The following is a 15,926-nucleotide window of genomic DNA, read 5'->3' on the forward strand; positions in this document are numbered from 1 at the left end:
AAAATGTCTGGGAATTCAATTGTTTTTGCAAATTCAAAAATGTGCACGAATTAGAGAAAATCATGAGTTTGAAAATATGTCCATGACTACAAACAAAATTGTGTATTAAAATACTTTCATGGATGTGAATAATGTTTGTGAATTCAAAAAAAAACCATGAGTTCCAAACAAATATTGAAAAAAGCAAACAATTTTTGAAAAATCAAACAATTTTTTAACTTCACGAGAATTATTATAAATTTTGAAAATGTTTGAAGTTGTTTAAAAAATTGAAATTGTTTACTTTTTGTAGATTGCTAATACTTTTTAAAATTGTAAACACTTATTGGCATGCTCAAATATTTTGTGAAAAACAGCCAATTTATGGAATTTTAGATAATTATTGATGTTTTGAACATTTTTAAAATTTAGGAATTTAAAACAAAAGGAGGAAAAAAAAGAAGAAAAGAAGAAAATAAAATAAAAGTAGAAACAAAAAACAGAGAAAAAATTAAATAAAAAACCGTCCATCACCTCCGCCAGCGGTTCGGCGCTCGCTTCGCTCTGGTTACTAATGGGCCAAGCCATTTTCCAATGCTAGTTGGCAATTAACTTAACTTTCACAACGAGCGATACATAACATTAGGGATATCTCGCCTACTGCAAAACGGATATAACATGTCACCTTAAGCACCACAAGTGAGTCGGACATTACTTATTACAAGGTCTAGTTAGCGTGCTCGATCGCTCGGTCAATGCATGTTGTTTTTCTTTCTTGTTGTTGTTTACTGGTTGTTTATCATTACAGGTGTGCTTAACTACAGTTCATTTTCTTTCACTTCATTAGCCGGTAATTACCAAAGCCTATGTAAGCCTGGATGTGTCTAAGTTTATGCTATGTTTGAATTCCCCTTTAGTCTAAATGGTAGGAACATGATACTTTCACCAGTCCTTTTTAGTCTGCACATAAGTTTTGTTAATGTATCTCTAATTTGACCAAACTTATAGAAAAAATATAAACATTCACAATGCCTAATCAATATCCTTAGATTCATTATGAAATGCAATTTCATAGCATATATATTTGGTATTCTAGGTATTGATATTTTTTTAAATATAAATTTGGTTAAGCTTTGTAAAATTTGACTTGCCACAAATCTAATACGCGTAGTAAAATGTATTGGAGGGAGTACTTACCCATATATACAAGTACACCCGATTTGGTCTCGTACTGCCTATACACTTCTGTTTTCCTCATAAATTGGCATCCGATCACTCGATAGAGCGGCTAGAACCTGACAGGCGAGGTGGGACGTGTGGGTGGGAATATTTCGTATCGCGCATATTTTTTCGACCTCGTCGTCTCACCCTAGCGCACAAGATAGATTCGTGGTATGAGTCAAGACCAAGTGGTGTGGGAAAAGAAAGTCATCACAATGTTGATCTACCGAGAGCAAAACGTTCGCGCCTTCACGTGGCAGCGCGACCGGGGGATCCTCAATCCAAGCATTCCCGTCGCATGGTCGTCGGACCTAACGGACGACGGCACATCGTGCAGGAAATTTTTTATTGGGCAAGTGCTCGATCAATTGGTGTTGCATTTGAAATCTATCCGGAGGGCAAGAGTCGCATAGATAATCAATAATCTGGCATCAAACAGCCAGCGACCGGATATAGAAGGAGAGTGAACATTGGGTAGTTAACAACGGTGAAGAGGTCAGTTTAGGGCTGGAAAAAAAGCTCGAAGCTCGCGAACTAAACGAGTAGCTCGTGACTCAGCTCAAGTCGACTCGAACTCGAAGAATAACGAGTCGAGCCGAGCTTTAGTTTAAGATCGTTTATATACTGAGTTAAACGAGTCGATCTCACGAGTACTCGTGTAACTCGTTAGGCTCGGTACAAGAGATCAGCCATGCATCCCGTGTCCCAGGCGCACAACACAAGGCCCAGCCACACAAGGCACCTTAAGAATATGATAAAAAAGTATTACTTGCGAATGTAAATTGTACATATTAAATATGTACAATGTTCAGAAACAATGTTCATTTTTATCATATTTGTAAAGTTTTATGTTTATATCCTTAACGAGCTTAACAAGCTAAACGAGCCAGCTTGCGAGTTACACGAGTCGAGCCAATCTTGGATTTGAGATCGCTATAGTAACAAGTCGAGTCGAGCTAGCTCGTTAACGAAACGAGCTTTTGTGAGTCGAGCCGAGCTGGCTCGACTCGGCTCGAAGTCCAGCCCTAGGTCAGTTAGATCAAAGAAATGAAGCATATTGGTCTTCTGTGAAAAATAAATGAATCATAGTATGAGTGAACTACAAAGAAATTGCATATACGAGGGAGGTATTGATCCCAGGACCTTCTTCCACTACACAGGGATATGTAGAGTACACTGTTTTTGGTTTTTTCGTGGTGACACAACGACCAATGTAAAATGTATATTCTACCAGACCAGTTTCTTTACCCCAAAAGATTAACTACAAGACCATTTTCTTTACCCACAAAAACTAACTACAAGCTATACATGATCTTGATCAACTGTAACCGAAGAACACTCTGCTTTCGGAGGCATCCTCTTGCCGGCCAAGCCCGGCTCGTCTGATTAGCAAATCTTCTAGGCATCCTTGCCGGCCGTCTGCAAGAAAAGTAATATGAAACAAATAATAAGATTAGTAACGAAATACAGTAAACTAACAACAAGCGTGCAGTTGCTAATTGCTATTCGATCGAGGCGCGGTGCAGCCGCGGGTTAAGCAGCAGCAAGCTAGCAGAGCAAGAAAAGGCAGCGCCGCCGCCGCGCGGCACTGTGAGCGGCGAGCGCGGCGCACCGAGTCGCCCTCGCTGCCGCTCTTGTCGGCCCACCGTCGAAAACCTGCGCCGTTGTCCCCGAACGCCGCCGCAACGCCGAGGTGGCCGAACGTGGGGATGCCGTTCTTGTTCTTGGAGGAGCTCTTCCCGGCCATCCCCGTGAAGCTAAACGGAGATTCTAGAATGTTCGGGCCGAGGAAGCAAACGGAAGGATTCTTGGCTAGTTTCTTGGCGGCGGCGCGGCATACCAAAACCGTCCGGGACCGGGATCCGCCCTCCGCTCGTCCGCGACCTCCATTTTCCTACCCTGGCCGCGCGTTCTTGGGTTCTTGGACTTCTTTCTACGCAACAGGACGGAAGAGGAGGAAGAAGGAAGGAGGGGCGTACCAGGACAGGAGCTTTAGCGGGTGGGATCCGTCGATCAGCGCGCCAGTGAAGAGTAGTACCAATACACCACGGCGAAAATAAAAAGGCCGGCAATGGCGCCCGCGACGGAGAGGAAGACGAGGTAGAGGCGGCGAACTCCCCACGCACGGCCACCTGCTGCGGCATGTCCGCGTCCCGGTCGGCGTCGCCTGCGACTTCTGTGAGGGGGATGCACCTCTGCGCCCACGTCCTGCTCGATGTCCTCCTCGTGGCTGCTGTTGGACTCGGTGGCGGTGGCGGCGCCGACGTGCTCCCCGTCGACAACCTCGTCAGAGAGAGGACCGAACTTGTTGAGGATACCCGAGGGCATGAACCTCACATCCTCCCGTCCTACCGCTGGCCTGTTCCTCGCGTTGGGGGCGGTGAGATCGCCGGTGGGAGGAACAATGTACGCGGGCGCGGCCATGGATGCTGCGCCTGCGCGGTGGTGAGGAGGATTGCGAGAAAGAGAGAGAGGAGGAGAGGAGAGGGGCGATGCTATATAGCGCCCGCTGCGCTCGGGTGGCTCACACGCGCCTCTCCTGGGCCAGCCCAAGCAGCGCCGTTTCTTTCTTTTTCTTGTTTAGATTTTTTTCTTTTTGTATTTCACCTTTTTCAATAATATTTTCTCTGGGTTTTTAGGTAAAATAAACTAGTAATATTTTCTAGAGATGCATGAACAAATTTTTATATAATATTCTATACATAATCTATTTGTGTTACTAATCTATATAAAATTAATTTCAGAATAAAATTAAAAATTATTCATGTGTTATATAAGATTTCGCACATACAATAATTCAAAGATTTTTTGGCACGCCATTTAAAATTAAAACAACATTAATTATTAAAAAAACTATTTTTATAAAGTTAGACTGGACAAAAGAAGTTAATGTTTTTTTTGCCACATTGTAGTTCTAAAGTTTTGACAATCTGGAAAGTTTAAAGTCCATATGTTGTTTCATGCGTGAGAAACAGAAAAGAGAAACTTTCATCTAGTAATAAAGTTAGTTGGCTAGCACATATCTCAACACAATGATGGGCGGTGGATTATAGATTCTATGGGGATAATGTTTTTCCCCTTTCTAGGCTAATTCGTCGGGTTGTGTCTTGTATATGCCAGTATGGTTGTGGAGTAATCCCTCCATGCAGACATATAAGTTCTAATACATATTTTGAGATTTACTTTGACCATCACTTAAACCAATAATATATGATTTGTATGTCAAAAATTATATCGCCAGAGTTTGTATTTGAAAGGATTTTCTAGTGGTATGATTTTAGCATACATATCATTCATTATTAATTTTATCAATGGTCAACGGAATTCTCGAAATACATATATTGGGCCTATATATCCAAATAGAGGGAGTACATAATTTCATAAACGGGTACTTGAAAAATATATGAAATTAGAGTTTCAACTCGTTCGCCAAGTCGATGTCTATGTGTACATAGTATATTACATTATTAAAGACGAATGTGGTTATGACAAATTCCGACTAAAACAGATTGCAAATCATGTGGCATAGGATGCGACACACAATCGGATAGGTATCTGAGTCTAATTGATATGATACTATATAGGATACAATATTACTAGTATATAATGATGTAGGATAATTCAATTTTTCTAGTTGAATAATTCATCATTTCGAATATGTTTTCTAATGTATTGATAACATTTTAAGTACACCCAGGACCATTTTAGTCCAGGCATAGGCCTAGACCCACATATCAAGGAGGGAATTTTAGACTAGTTTGTCCTTGTTCGGGCAGGGAGGGCCGCAACGGTTTAAGCATGCAACCGATTTGAAGCGCTTTACTTGGTACATGTAATAGATTGGTTAAACACTGTCTATCCTTTCTCGTATACTAATTTTTATAGCTGGAGTTTACTCCCACGAGCGGGTCCTCGCATATGAAATCTGCATGGGACCCGAATAATTAGGGGCAGAATTTGAAGGCGACAAAGAAAGTGGCTAGTACGCAGACAGAAAGGGAGAAAAGAGAAAAGAAATGATACGCGAACTACAAAGGATCAGAGGGAGTATAACTAGTACTAGTTGATCCGTTGCGCCAAATGGCGCAGAGACCTGCTGAAGACATGCTGTCGATGAAAATAGTTTCATGCTGCAAGAACCTTCAACTAAATCATGCTATTTTTTAAACATGTTTATTACGTTGTTAAATAGTCTGGGAAGAGGGAAACTTTGCATAATATGAATATGTTAAGTTTGAAAATATGGCCACTGTGATGAGAGAGTAAAGTTGGCATGGTTGTATTTTTTTACCAAGTTTACTAAGAATATGGGCAGTTTGAATATGTAGTACTTTTCTGCTTTGTTTACTAGGAAGCATCTGGCGGATTTCATCACTACTCCGGTTGATGGGGTGAAGATCAAGCTATCATCTGGACGCTGTGTAAGGCGTGTTCGCCTTATTAATGGTGTGGACAACAGGGCTACCATAACACACAACTGGGGTGACTTTGTAGAGAAAGCAAAGCTGACAAAAGAGGATATCTGCGTTTTCTCCTTTCGAGCTCGCAAGGGGAAACCAGAATTCACCGTTCACAAGATCTAAAAAGGTTTGTATATGCACTGTGTTTTAATCTGTAGAAGGATTGCTGTTTTATTGCACCGTTGACAAAAACTGGCCCGTTACGCCAAATGGCGCAGAGACCCGCTAAAGCCATGTTGTCGATGAAAATAGTTTCATTTTGCAAGGACATTCGGTATTGATAGTAGAAAGCCCATGTGTTAAATCATGCTATATTGAAAATATGTTTATCACGGTGAAAAATGTGAGTTTAAAAAAATCATATTTGTATAACATGTACAGACCAATTAAGGAAGCATTTTTTTAGTTGAAAATATGGTTATCACGCTAAGAAATTTGAGCTTGAAAAAAACATATTTGTATAAGATGTATAAGCAGTTAAGGATGTATTTCAACTTTTCAGCAACTCTGTGCTTTAGAAACTACACTCGGCAAGAATTTAGATCTTAGTCACATTGGAAACCATATGGCCTTAGTTATGTTGTTTACAGAGACAAATGGTGTATGTAGCAAGGACTTTTAATAGACTCATCATCAGCAGCTCTCACAACCTAGGTAAGTCTTTCTATCAAAAAAAACATAGGTAAGCCTCAGTTATGTATCTACTCTAAACAGAAGGATAATAATAAACTGAGGCTAACCTATGTGGCTAAGGTAAACAAAAAAGGAGAAGAACACACCATAATTCTTAAAGTATCTATCCTAGGATGCATTTGACCGCGGTACCAACCTAAAAGTCCTTCCTGATGCTTCTTAGCTTCTTTCCTTAGCTAATCACCCTGTTTTTGAGTTTTCACTAATTTTAACAAGGTCCCTCTTACGCCCTTCACATAATAGGTAAGAAGGTAAGAGTTAATCAGGGACCATGTTAAAACTGCTCTTTAGTTTTTGTGACACCTTCTCAACCCGATAAGAGTTCCATTGATAAGCTGATCTATGGGTTTAATACCCATCAATGTCAAGAGAAAAAGATAATGTGATGCACCTCAACTGATTGATTGTTTCATCTCTGCTAAGTCTTCAGAAGGTTGTGGAGCTCTAAATTTCTCTGGAATAGCCGCAACAGAAAAGAATAAACCATACCATACTCAAGTTGACCGGTGCAAAGTTCATTATAAAATAGAAACTTCAAAGGCCATATCAGGTAATATGCTGATAGGATTTAGAAAACAATGGCTGGGAAAACAAAAATATTTCATAGTACGGAACAAGCTAACAAAAACATTTCAACACTAAAGTAAAACTGCAGCAAGCACAATGGTTACACTACACTGTTTAGATACCTAATTGCTAATTCAGGTTATGCGGCTGATGGAACCAAACAATATATAAAGAATCTATTTTCAAGTACTCCCTCTGTAAATGGTCCGGTCCTATGAGGACATTACACATCAGTCAGAGTTCCATGGAGACGGTCTCCTTTCCTATACCTAACCTATGTATATATACCTCCATGGAGATGGACGAAGACGACACGACCCACATCACGACAACACGATTCTAGTTTCCTTGGTCCATCCCCTTGCTTCTCTTCAGGTCTCTACCTTGGTGTTGTCATGATACTCCTGCATTCCAATCTAACATTTAGCTAATATAAACTCACTGCTCTTTGTACAACAGAGCAGTAATAGGGTAACGAAGAAAAACTGGAACTTCACTTACTCACTGAAGTGTGTAAAGCCCAGCTCTAAATCTTTGGTTGCACCGCTCATCATCATCCATCTCAGAGAATAGGCAAAATCTGCAACGATATAAATGGCCTTAGAATTAACTGTTGCGAGAATAAAGGATGTACATCTACAACTACAGTATGAAAATAGTGGCTTCACAGTTTGTATTCTCAGCAAAAAAAATTGTCAAGCCCGACCAAAACTCATACAAAAAATTATTTTTGTGGACATCAAGGCGATTATAAAAGAAGAAAACAACATTTGGTACATGTTGTTGGTGCTGCCTCCGGTGATATACGCCGAACAGCCTCCGGCGACAAACGTCGGGATGTGCCTCCGGTGACTCGAACACCAGATGGAAGAGACAATCAACACGAACTAGAGCTGTAATTCTTCACCAACTTATCAAAGATTCTTCTAAAAAACCAAAGCGACAAATCTTGTTATTGTACATATGAGATAGCTGAAGTCCAAAGACTACATCAGGCAGTGGCGCCTTTAGCATGTCATTGTCTAATGGAAGCGAAATTTCCAACGGTTCTACTAACTCATCATCAACTTCTTGAACATTATTCCAAAAAACCAAAGCAAATAATTTTTTCATTATTGAAAAAATGAGATAACTGGTGGCAATACAAATATAGACTATCCTAGGCGGCAAAGTGTTTGGCATGTCAACATCTAATGCCAGATGGCGCAAGCCATTTATTTTAAGTGGGTTATTTGCATATCAAGGCATTTTATGCACAACTATAAGTTTTATATAGCATTTAGTAGCACCGATCAACAGCAGGAACAAACCACACAAATATATGTAATTTCCTTAATCACAGTTGCTCACCTTCACGTCGCCTGCAAAAGACCCATTAAAATTTGGGTCCAGAAATCAACATGGGTCTACAGCAAAGGAAAATATGCATGTAATTTTGCACAAGATCTTGAATGAAAGATACGATAACATCAAGTTACAGATACTACTATGTATGGATTAACAACACTAACAACTATATGTCTGAGTGAAAAACTAAAACTAAATCCCACCAAATGCCGCATAGACCTGCTAAAGCCATGTTGTCGATGAAAATAGGCTCATTTTGCAAGGGCATATGGCGTAGAGACACTGAATCCATGTGCGCGCTGAAAAAAAACATGTTTTAGTTGGTTTAATTTTGGGCATTTGTTAGTAACTTCGGGTTTTAGCAAGCACTAGGGTAATTCTAAACCTTTTATAACAAGAAATATTTGCATTTGTTAGTAACTTCGGGTTTTAGCAAGCACTCGGGGTAATAATTGTAAAACTTTTACATGTGAAATACCTATATTCAAACTATATACTTTAGCATGTGACACTAATAAAAACCAAGAATTTGCATGATATGATATATAGGCATGGTTTACAGGTCTTTTGGGTTTTTGCTGTGCTGGATGCTCTATGATGAGTAAAAGAACTGAATTCTTTATCTCAGAACAAATGCTAAAGATCTCACACGGAGCTCATGCGGCCGACAGACGTTTGATGGGCTGGGCCTAACCAGTGAAAAGGGGCTATCAAGGAAAATATGATATATATATATATATATATATATATATATATATATATATATATATATATATATATATATATATATATATATATATATACCGAGTCATTTTTGTTTATGGCTTCGTCTTCTTCTCTTCCATATTGGCTGGTTAAAATGAACAGCGGTGTCTTCGATAGCGGTTAGAGAAGCTCCATCTGCAGTGTCACTGTCAACCTAACACAACAATAAGAAATTCAGGTACATCAAAGAAACATGAGTGCATACAGGAGACAAATGGCAGAAAAGGAGCCTAACCTTGGGATGTTCCTCGGCAGGAACTATAGGCTCAGCTGCCGCGTTTATCTTCTTGGTAGTAGTGGAATAAAACACGTCTGGCACCATGGGTATTGTAAGGCGATATACTATTAAGAGGGCAAAAGCATGAATCAAAGATTTAGTACAAAAAAGCAAGACGAATTGAAATCAAAAGCCAAGTCCAGACATAGTACCCTGCAGTTGCAGCTGCAGCTTAGCCTTGTTCATTTTTAAGTGGGTATGCATGACTACATACACAAATGAAGAGGGTGAGAGAATAAATAAGTTGGAGACCAGCAAGTTGTGTGGATCAGCACAGACGCAGAGCATCACAAGAGCATACCAGAAACAAGGAAGGGAGGAAACCTTGGTGAACAGACCAAAGAAGCAGTAGTCTTCGAGACCGTACAGACTAAAACAAGAAGGATATGTGGTCAGAACTAAAAAAATCATATAGCCTACTCCAACATGACTGAATTGATGTATCCCAAGCGAAAATTTGCAAATCTACAACAACACAGCCGGATATCAAGATTCTTAGAACCAATGCGTAGAATGAAAAACCCAAAAAGAATCATACCCTATTCCAAAATGACTGTATACACATATCAAAACTGTCAGGACAAACGCCTAAACATAAGACCAAATAAACATGGCTTACATAGATCATTCTTCCCCTGTCAGCCTTCTGGGATTTTCGTCGAACACCTTGTAGGGTATAGAAATAAAATCTGCACAAGCACAGATGATCCATGAAAGTTACTAACAAATGCAAACATAACTTCATCATCTAATAACAGGATATTACATAGATAAATAATTATAAAAGAGATTGATAAGAAATGCAAATCAATTAGTCTCTTTAGTTTTTCACAAAGCACACGTCGGCGCTCCTGCGGGCATGTCTCCTTCTCCGCCCACCCCCTTCTCCCCTTCACGCCCCTCCTCGTTCCTGGTTCTCCACTCGGCGGAGCATCGGAGCTGGCGATCAGCGGGAGGTAGGGACTGATTTAACCAGGCAATAAAGAACGCCACTCTTAGGCTTTCCGGTAATGAACTAAGCTAAACAGAATCCTTTGATTAATCCGACGCAGCCACCAGCCCACCAAGTTCCAAATAGCAACAGAATGATACACGGAGAGAAAGATATAGGCGGCATGTGTGTCCTCACCATGAACTGGTCGAGCTCGCGTCATTATCTCCAGCAGCACGGTGAGAGCACCGATCATCATTCTTACTACAGTATTCAAGATCAACAATGAGTCTGCACCTACACCTTGACTGTTGGTGAACGTAGTAATTTCAAAAAAAAATTCCTACGCACACGCAAGATCATGGTGATGTATAGCAACGAGAGGGGGAGTGTATCTTCATACCCTTGAAGATAGCTAAGCAGAAGCGTTTATCAACGTGGTTGATGTAGTCGTACGTCTTCACGATCCGACCGATCCAAGTACCGAACGCATGGAACCTCCGAGTTCTGCACACGTTCAGCTCGATGACGTCCTCGCCTTCTCGATCCAGCAAGACGGGCGAAGTAGTAGATGAGTTCCGGCAGCACGACGGCGTGGTGACGGTGTTGGTGAAGAACAATCTCCGCAGGGCTTCGCCTAAGCACTAAGGAAACTATGACAGAGGATAAACTAGAGGGGATGGGGTTGCCGGCACACGGCTTGGTTTTTCTTGATGTGTCTTTGGTGCTAGCCCTGCCCCTCTATTTATATGTTGAGCCTTGGGGTTGAAACTTGGAGTAAAAGCCTCCACAAAGTCGGTTTCACCCGAAAGGCAAGAGTCCTTCTCGGACACCAGGGCTAGACGCCAGGGTTCCCGGCGTCTGGACCCAGACGCCTGGGACCCTGGCGTCTGGCCCCTGGACTCCGCAAAACTTCCTTTTGCGCTTTCCAAAAACCTTGTGGGCTTTCCCCTTTGGCCCAAATAACGTGTTCTCGTACCCAAACATTTCGGGAAACATCCGAAAACCCTTCCGGTGAATTCCGGAACCCTTCCGGAGATCAAACACTATTATCCCATATATCAAACTTTATCTCCGGACCATTCTGGAGTTCCTCGTCATGTCCATGATCTCATCCGGGACTCCGAACAACATTCGGTTACCAACATACATAACTCATATAATACTATATCGTCAACGAAACGTTAAGCATGCGGACCCTACGGGTTCGAGAACTATGTAGACATGACCGAGACACATTTCCGGTCAATAACCAATAGCGGGACCTGGATGCCCATATTGGCTCCCACATATTCTACGAAGATCTTTATCGGTCAAACCGCATAACAACATACGTTGTTCCCTTTGTCATCGGTATGTTACTTGCCCGAGATTCGATCGTCGGTATCTCAATACCTAGTTCAATCTCGTTACCGGCAAGTCTCTTTACTCGTTCCATAATACATCATCCCGCAACTAACTCATTAGTTGCAATGATTGCAAGGCTTTAAGTGATGTGCATTACCGAGAGGGCCCAGAGATACCTCTCCGACAATCGGAGTGACAAATCCTAATCTCGAAATATGCCAACCCAACAAGTACCTTCGGAGACACCTGTAGAGCACCTTTATAATCACCCAGTTACGTTGTGACGTTTGGTAGCACACAAAGTGTTCCTCGGATAAACGGGAGTTGCATAATCTCATAGTCATAGGAACATGTATAAGTCATGAAGAAAGCAATAGCAACATACTAAACGATCGGGTGCTAAGCTAACGGAATGGGTCATGGCAATCACATCATTCTCCTAATGATGTGATCCCGTTAATCAAATGACAACTCATGTCTATGGCTAGGAAACATAACCATCTTTGATTAACGAGCTAGTCAAGTAGAGGCATACTAGTGACACTCTGTTTGTCTATGTATTCACACATGTATTATGTTTCCGGTTAATACAATTCTAGCATGAACAATAAACATTTATCATGATATAAGGAAATAAATAATAACTTTATTATTGCCTCTAGGGCATATTTCCTTCAGTCTCCCACTTGCACTAGAGTCAATAATCTAGATTACACAGTAATGATTCTAACACCCATGGAGCCTTGGTGCTGATCATGTTTTGCTCGTGGAAGAGGCTTAGTCAACGGGTCTGCAACATTCAGATCCATATGTATCTTGCAAATTTCTATGTCTCCCACCTGGACTAGATCCCGGATGGAGTTGAAGCGTCTCTTGATGTGCTTCTCTTGTGAAATCTGGATTCCTTCGCCAAGGCAATCGCTCCAGTATTGTCACAAAAGATTTTCATTGGACCCGATGCACTAGGTATGACACCTAGATCGGATATGAACTCCTTCATCCAGACTCCTTCATTTGCTGCTTCCGAAGCAGCTATGTACTCCGCTTCACACGTAGATCTCGCCACGATGCTTTGTTTAGAACTGCACCAACTGACAGCTCCACTGTTCAATGTAAACACGTATCCGGTTTACGATTTAGAATCGTCCGGATCAGTGTCAAAGCTTGCATCAACGTAACCATTTACGATGAGCTCTTTGTCACCTCCATAAATGAGAAACATATCCTTAGTCCTTTTCAGGTACTTCAGGATGTTCTTGACTGCTGTCCAGTGATCCACTCCTGGATTACTTTGGTACCTCCCTGCTAGACTTATAGCAAGGCACACATCAGGTCTGGTACACAGCATTGCATACATGATAGAGCCTATGGCTAAAGCATAGGGAACATCTTTCATTTTCTCTCTATCTTCTGCAGTGGTCGGGCATTGAGTCTTATTCAACTTCACACCTTGTAACACAGGCAAGAACCCTTTCTTTGCTTGATCCATTTTGAACTTCTTCAAAACTTTGTCAAGGTATGTGCTTTGTGAAAGTCCAATCAAGCGTCTTGATCTATCTCTATAGATCTTAATGCCCAATATGTAAGCAGCTTCACCGAGGTCTTTCATTGAAAAACTCTTATTCAAGTATCCCTTTATGCTATCCAGAAATTTTATATCATTTCCAATCAACAATATGTCATCCACATATAATATTAGAAATGCTACAGAGCTCCCACTCACTTTCTTGTAAATACAGGCTTCTCCAAAAGTCTGTACAAAACCAAATGCTTTGATCAGACTATCAAAGCGTTTATTCCAACTCCGAGAGGCTTGCACCAGACCATAAATGGATCGTTGGAGCTTGCACACTTTGTTAGCTCCCTTTGGATCGACAAAACCTTCCGGTTGCATCATATACAACTCTTCTTCTAGAAATCCACTCAGGAATGTAGTTTTGACATCCATCTGCGAAATTTCATAATAATAAAATGCGGCAATCGCTAACATGATTCGGACAGACTTAAGCATCGCTACGGGTGAGAAGGTCTCATCGTAGTCAATCCCTTGAACTTGTAGAAAACCTTTCGCAACAAGTCGAGCTTTGTAGACAGTAACATTACTGTCAGCGTCAGTCTTCTTCTTGAAGATCCATTTATTCTCAATGGCTTGCCGATCATCGGGCAAGTCAACCAAAGTCCACACTTTGTTCTCATACATGGATCCCATCTCAGATTTCATGGCCTCAAGCCATTTTGCGGAATCTGGGCTCACCATCGCTTCTTCATAGTTCGTAGGTTCATCATGATCTAGTAGCATGACTTCCAGAACAGGATTACCGTACCACTCTGGTGCAGATCTTACTCTGGTTGATCTACGAGGTTCAGTAACAACTTGATCTAAAATTTCATGATTATTATCATTAACTTCCTCACTAATTGGTGTAGGTGTCACAGAAACCGGTTTCTGTGATGAACTACTTTCCAATAAAGGAGCAAGTACAGTTACCTCATCAAATTCTACTTTCCTCCCACTCACTTCTTTCGAGAGAAACTCCTTATCTAGAAAGGATCCATTCTTAGCAACAAATGTCTTGCCTTCGGATCTGTGATAGAAGGTGTACCCAACAGTCTCCTTTGGGTATCCTATGAAGACACATTTCTCTGATTTGGGTTCGAGCTTATCAGGTTGAAGCTTTTTCACATAAGCATCGCAGCCCCAAACTTTCAGAAACGACAACTTTGGTTTCTTGCCAAACCACAGTCCATAAGGCGTCGTCTCAACGGATTTCGATGGTGCCCTATTTAACGTGAATGCAACCGTCTCTAAAGCATAACCCCAAAATGACAGCGGTAAATTAGTAGGAGACATCATAGGTCGCACCATATCTAGTAAAGTACGATTATGACATTCAGACACACCATTATGCTGTGGTGTTCCGGGTGGCGTGAGTTGCGAAACTATTCCGCATTGTTTCAAATGTAGACCAAACTCGTAACTCAAATATTCTCCTCCACGATCAGATCGTAGAAACTTTATTTTCTTGTTATGATGATTTTCAACTTCACTCTAAAATTCTTTGAACTTTTCAAATGTTTCAGACTTATGTTTCATCAAGTAGATATACCCATATTTGCTTAAATCATCTGTGAAGGTGAGAAACTAACGATATCCGCCACGAGCCTCAATATTCATCGGACCACATACATCTGTATGTATGATTTCCAACAAATCTGTTGCTCTCTCCATAGTACCGGAGAACGGCGTTTTAGTCATCCTGCCCATGAGGCACGGTTCGCAAGTACCAAGTGATTCATAATCAAGTGGTTCCAAAAGTCCATCAGTATGGAGTTTCTTCATGCGCTTTACACCGATATGACCTAAACGGCAGTGCCACAAATAAGTTGCACTATCATTATCAACTCTGCATCTTTTGGCTTCAACATTATGAATATGTGTATCACTACTATCGAGATTCATCAAAAATAGACCACTCTTCAAGGGTGCATGACCATAAAAGATATTACTCATATAAATAGAACAACCATTATTCTCTGATTTAAATGAATAACCGTCTCGCATCAAACAAGATCCAGATATAATGTTCATGCTCAACGCTGGCACCAAATAACAATTATTTAGGTCTAATACTAATCCCGAAGGTAGATGTAGAGGTAGCGTGCCGACCGCGATCACATCGACTTTGGAACCATTTCCCACGCGCATCGTCACCTCGTCCTTTGCTAGTGTTCTCTTAATCCGTAGTCCCTGTTTCGAGTTGCAAATATTAGCAACAGAACCAGTATCAAATACCCAGGTGCTACTGTGAGCTCTAGTAAGGTACACATCAATAACATGTATATCACATATACCTTTGTTCACCTTGCCATCCTTCTTATCCGCCAAATACTTGGGGCAGTTCCGCTTCTAGTGATCGGTCTGCTTGCAGTAGAAGCACTCAGTTTCAAGCTTAGGTCCAGACTTGGGTTTCTTCTCCTGAGCAGCAACTTGCTTGCTGTTCTTCTTGAAGTTCCCCTTCTTCTTCCATTTACCCTTTTTCTTGAAACTAGTGGTCTTGTTGACCATCAACACTTGATGCTCCTTCTTGATTTCTACCTCCGCAGCCTTTAGCATTGCGAAGAGCTCGGGAATCGTCTTATCCATCCCTTGCATGTTATAGTTCATCACGAAGCTCTTGTAGCTTGGTGGCAGTGATTTGAGAATTCTGTCAATGACGCTATCATCCGGAAGATTAACTGCCAGCTGAATCAAGTGATTATTATACCCAGACATCTTGAGTATATGTTCACTGATAGAACTATTCTCCTCCATCTTGCAGCTATAGAACTTATTGGAGAC

The 15,926-nt window shown here is 41.1% G+C and overlaps 1 long non-coding RNA gene across 1 annotated transcript; it reads right to left on the bottom strand.

Annotated features, from left to right (window-relative positions):
- Nucleotides 1–2,291: 2,291 nt before the first annotated feature.
- On the bottom strand, nucleotides 2,292–3,652 carry LOC123115709 (uncharacterized). The gene is made up of 2 exons (XR_006456708.1): nucleotides 3,180–3,652; nucleotides 2,292–2,619 (listed from the first exon to the last, which is right to left on the bottom strand). It is a non-coding gene; the product is annotated as an uncharacterized lncRNA (long non-coding RNA).
- Nucleotides 3,653–15,926: the final 12,274 nt, after the last annotated feature.

The sequence above is a fragment of the Triticum aestivum genome, chromosome 5B, assembly GCF_018294505.1.
Source record: "Triticum aestivum cultivar Chinese Spring chromosome 5B, IWGSC CS RefSeq v2.1, whole genome shotgun sequence".
Lineage (NCBI taxonomy): Eukaryota > Viridiplantae > Streptophyta > Magnoliopsida > Poales > Poaceae > Triticum > Triticum aestivum.